Here is a 6,000-nt window from a genome sequence, read left to right on the forward strand (position 1 = left end):
TTCGAGCGTGAGCATGATGAGGCACTGCTAGATGTTGAGGATCAGGAGGAGCCTGAGATGGAGGAGGATGAGCAGGACCCCTCAGAGGAGTCAGAGACAGAGGTTATTGCTATTCCAGATGAGGAGGACCCGGATGAGGTCCCAGTAGCAGAGGAGCGTGTCGGACCTATGGTAGAGTATGCTGGTACCCCTTTACCCACACTTCCGGTGGTCAGAGCCCCTACCCCTTTACCACTATCTTGGATTCCCTATGATGACAGCTCAGAGACCCATACTTCCGAGCCTAGGCAGACCGAGGAGGCACCCCCAGCGGCTCCGGATTCACCACCTCTTGACCCTGCCCACAGGCAGTCTTCGTTAGCTCATAGATATGTTCAGGATGTATTGAGGACCCGAGTGGCTGTTGCCGAGGCCCGACTGGATGAGGCCAGGAGGGAGTTGGATGCGGAGAGGGCGGGTAGGCGTACCCGAGCTTATGAGACTAGGGCTTCTATACCCCGATCCTTGAGGAGGGAGCTTACGGGGATAGAGCTCACGTCCCGAGCGAGACTCAGATCTCTCCAGGGGGACAGGCATGGTAGGATCTCCAGGCGGCAGGCCGACTATATCTTCCGTCGTGCGATGGAAAGGGTATGGGAGCTGACCCGCTCCGGTGTGTGATTCAGGATTGACGATAGAATAGTCTAGTTGTCTAGTTAGCCGAGGCCTTAGTAAAAGCCAATTTTCCGGGATAGTTGACTTGTATATAGCATCCCTTTTTCTGACTAGACAGATAGACTCTTGTGTATCACTTTTGGGACCGATGACTGTAGCACTGTTGTACTTTTGACCAGATCAAACTATGTATTTCTCGTATTATGTATATATTTGTTTCCTTTCGGTTCAGTTCCTTAGTGACGAGATCACTGTTTTTATCATTATTATTACTGCACTTCGTATTAGAACTGTCATAAAATAATAGAATTGCGATATACGTTCTCTCCATTATAGAGCTGTGCAAGGCACAATGTTGTATATGATTGTGACCTAATGTGGAATTTCCCAATATTATTTTTTATTATTATTATCAGTATCATGCCGCCAAGAAAGATTGGAACAAGGGCGAACCCTGGATCTGAGGACCAGGGAAGCCATAATCAGGACAATAGAAACCAGGAACACAGTGAAGAGGAAGACGAGGATTATGTGGAACAGGATGACTCCCTGTATAAAGAGGAAGAGGAAATATATGATGTTGAGGGATTGGAGATAGAGGCTGAAGAAGGAGAAACTGAGGTTGAGTAACCAGTACCAAACCTAGGCATGGATCCCATGGGCCAGTTCATGCAACTACTAAGGCAGAACTTGGAACGTCAACCCAACCCACCCCCTCAAGGAAATAACAATGCTGTGGCAAACTCTTTCAGGGCTTTTAAGTCCCTTAAGCCCCCTGAGTTCCACGGATCAGCCGACCCAGTTGAGGCAAGGGCATGGTTAAAGGAAATGGAGAAATCCTTTGAGATTCTGAGTATCGATGAGGCACAGAAGACTGTATTTGCTACCTACCTTCTGAAAGGAGAGGCTAACTACTGGTGGGAGGCCAAGAAAAACATGGAGAAAGATGCTATTATAACCTGGGAGAGATTCAGTCAGTTGTTTCTGGGAAAATATTTCCCGAGGTTTATGGAAAACCAGATGGAGCTCAAGTTCTTGGAGCTAAAGCAGAATAATTTATCGGTAGCAGAGTACGAAGCGAAATTTACTGAGTTATCAAGGTTTGTGCCGGAGTTTGTGAGCACCGAGGAAAAGAAAGCTAGGAGATTTCAGCAGGGACTGAAACCGTGGATTCAGAATAGGGTGGCAATCCTTGAGCTTACGGACTATGCCACTCTGGTTCAAAAGGCAATGATTGTAGAAGTCGGAAGTGAACAGATGCAGAAGGAAAGAGAGAAGAAAGGAATAAAGAGGAAAAGTATGAGCATGGGTGGAGGTTCCGCAGGAAGGAGCTTCCCAACTAGATTTAATCGAGGAGCAGTGTCCCTACCAGGAAGGAACACTGGGTTTAAGCGGCCAATGAGTGTGAGTGTGAGCCAGGGCGGCCAGAAGTCAAGAATGTCCTATCCCAACCAGTCTCGACCCCCATTGCCAGCCTGTAACACTTGTGGAAGGATGCATTCTGGGGAATGTAAAGGAAAGCCGGTAATCTGCTTTAAGTGTGGTCGAGAGGGTCACTATTCGGATAAGTGCACTTCGCCAACCCCCATTACCCGCCCAACCACCACTTGTCATCAGTGTGGACGCCCGGGTCATTGGAAGAGGGAATGCCCAATGAATAAACCAGCAGCTTCGGGAGCAAGCAGGGTTGCTTCCAATAAGCCACCGACTGCAAGGACTTTCAACATGACAGTCCAGGATGCTATGAAAGATTCAGATGTGATAGCAGGTACCCTTTCTCTAAATTCAGTCAGTGCAAACGTTCTATTTGATTCGGGAGCAACTAAATCTTTTATATCAAGGGACTTTGCGCGTAAATTAAGACTTAAGGCTGAACTCTTGATAGAACCCTTACAAGTAAAAATAGCCAATCATGAAATTATTCCTGTTAACCAGATTCACCCCGCCTGTGAGATAGGCATAGGGGAGCAATCTTTTAGTGTTGATCTGATCCCTTTTAAATTAGGGGAGTTTGATGTAATTTTGGGAATGGACTGGCTATCTAGCAATGATGCTCAAATAGACTGTAAAGGGAAGAAAGTTAAGTTAAATATCACTGGGAAGAAAGAAGTCATATTTAGAGGAAAAAGGCAGACGCAGAAATTTTTGACCATGGCCCAGGCCAAAAGGATGCTACAAAAAGGAAGTGAGGCTTACCTAGCCTATGTGGTGGACACGCAGAAGGAGGTGCCCAACTTACAAGATATTCCAGTAGTCAACGAATTTGAAGATGTATTCCCACAAGACCTTCCGGGATTACCACCCGACAGAGTGATTGAATTTGCTATTGAGTTGGCCCCAGGGACGGCGCCAGTTTCAAAAGCACCTTACCGGTTAGCCCCGTTAGAAATGAAGGAATTAGCTATCCAATTGCAGGAACTCTTGGATAAGGGTATGATAAGACCCAGTATGTCTTTGTGGGGAGCACCAGTTTTATTTGTTAAGAAGAAAGATGGGAGCATAAGGTTGTGCATCGACTATCGAGAGTTGAACAAGCTAACCATAAAGAACAGGTACCCATTACCTAGAATAGACGATCTATTCGACCAGCTAAAGGATGTTGTTTATTTTTCCAAGATTGACCTGAGAACTGGATATCACCAACTGAAGATTAAACCCGAAGATATTCCCAAAACAGCGTTCCGTACCAGGTATGGGCATTATGAGTTCTTGGTAATGTCCTTTGGATTAACCAACGCCCCAGCGGCTTTCATGGATTTAATGAATAGAGTATTTAAGAAGTACTTGGACAAGTGTGTGATAGTTTTTATCGATGATATTTTGATCTACTCAAGAACTGAGGCAGAACATGCAGAGCATTTGAGGATAGCTCTAGGAATACTCAGAGAGGAACAGTTATATGCCAAATTCTCGAAGTGTGAATTCTGGCGGAATGAAGTACAGTTTTTAGGACATGTGATCAATAAAGAAGGAGTATTGGTCGACCCCTCCAAGATAGAGGCGGTCTCAAATTGGGAAAGGCCAACCACACCCACAGAGGTAAGGAGTTTCATAGGATTGGCCGGCTACTATCGTAGATTTATACAGGACTTTGCGAAGATCGCAGCCCCTTTGACACGACTTACTCGTAAGACAGAGAAGTTTGAATGGACGGAGAAATGCGAGAACAGTTTTCAGGAATTAAAGAAAAGGTTGATAACGGCTCCGGTGTTGGCATTGCCGGACGGAAAAGGAGATTTTGTGATATATAGTGACGCGTCGCACAAAGGACTAGGGTGTGTGCTTATGCAGCACGGTAAAGTGATTGTGTATGCGTCGAGACAACTGAAGGAATACGAGGTTAGATATCCTACTCATGACCTTGAGCTCGCGGCAATAGTATTTGCCTTAAAAATTTAGAGACACTACTTGTATGGAGAGAAGTGCGAGATTTTCACAAACCATAAAAGCCTCAAGTACATATTTACGCAGAAAGAGCTCAACATGCGCCAGAGGAGATGGTTAGAACTAATCAAGGACTATGATTGTGAGATTCTCTATCATATAGGGAAAGCCAATGTGGTGGCTGATGCCCTTAGTAGAAAGGAAAGACTCAGAATGATAACGACTTCGGAAGAATTGATAAGAGATTTTGAGAGAATGGAAATAGAAGTAAAGGTAACCGGAACCGGAACTGAAAAGCTTTTTGAGATCTCAATGCAGCCAGAGTTATTGGAAAAGATCAGATTGTGCCAAGAGAAAATAATGAATGAAGGCAGAGAGTCAATGACTGGAGAGGAGATCCATACTGAGAAAGATGATAAAGGGATAATGAGGTACTCCTACCGGATTTAGGTTCCGAATGTTCAAGAACTTAAAGATGAGATTTTGGATGAAAGCCATAGTTCAAGGTATTCCATTCACCCAGGGAAGTACCAAGATGTATAGGGATTTGAAGGAATATTACTGGTGGCCCAACATGAAGAGGGACGTAGCAGAATGGGTAAACAAATGTTTGACTTGCCAAAGGGTAAAGGCAGAGTACCAGAGACCCAGTGGACTCTTGCGACCCCTGGAGATTCCCGAATGGAAATGGGAACAGATAGCGATGGATTTTGTTGTAGGCTTGCCAAGGACGAAAGCCAATCACGACGCCATTTGGGTAATTATAGACCGACTGACAAAGTCAGCTCATTTCATTCCTATCAATGAGAGATACACAGTCGATAGACTGGTGGACATTTACCTTAAGGAAATAGTGACGCGACATGGAGTCCCAGCGTCCATTGTCTCAGACCGAGACCCCAGGTTCAACTCCAGATTTTGGAGGAGCTTTCAGGAATGTGCGGGGACCAAGTTAAATATGAGTACCGCGTACCATCCCCAGACGGATGGGCAAAGTGAAAGGACCATCCAGACACTAGAGGATATGTTGAGAGTCTGTACAATAGACTTTAAAGGGAGTTGGGATGATCACTTATCGTTGATCGAGTTTTCTTATAATAATAGCTTTCATGCTAGCATCGGAATGCCGCCTTATGAGGCCCTGTACGGAAGAAGGTGTCGATCTCCCTTATACTGGGATGAAGTAGGAGAGCGGAAGATGCTCGGACCCGAAGTGGTCCAAAGGACCAAAGACATAGTGGATCTTATCAGAGGACGGCTGGTAGCAGCCCAAGATAGACAGAAGAAATATGCAGACCTAGCCCGAAAGGACAAGGAATATGAAGTCGGGGACTTAGTACTGCTAAAGGTATCCCCTTGGAAGGGATTAATGAGGTTCGGAAGGAAAGGAAAACTAAGCCCAAGATACATTGGACCTTTTGAGATATTAAGACGGATTGGAAAGTTAGCTTACGAGCTAGCCTTACCCCCTAACTTGCAACAAGTTCATAATGTGTTCCATGTGTCAATGCTAAGGAAGTATCATCGGGATGCCAGACACATAATGGAGTACGAGCATGTGGATATGCAGCCAGATCTAACTTACGTGGAGAAGCCAGTAAGGATTATAGATAAGAAGGAGCAGGTGCTTCGGAACAAAGTGATCAAGCTAGTCAGAGTACTATGGCAGAATCATAATGTGGAAGAATCAACTTGGGAACTAGAGAGCATAATGCTAGAAAAGTACCCCCATTTGTTTTCTGTTTGATTCCGGGGCGGAATCCTTTTAAGGAGGGGAGACTGTAATAACCCCCAAAATTTACAATTTTTTGTAACCCTTGTGAATAGTGTTTTTGCTGAATGAGAAAACTTTTCATGCCACACTATGTAGGGGTTCTATTATGGATATTCTGAGATTTTATTAGTACTCTATATGGTATATGAGTGTATGTAAAGATCGTCAGAATCCAATTCCGAACACTT

Source organism: Apium graveolens, chromosome 11 (genome assembly GCF_009905375.1).
Source record: "Apium graveolens cultivar Ventura chromosome 11, ASM990537v1, whole genome shotgun sequence".
In the NCBI taxonomy this organism is placed as follows: Eukaryota; Viridiplantae; Streptophyta; class Magnoliopsida; order Apiales; family Apiaceae; genus Apium; species Apium graveolens.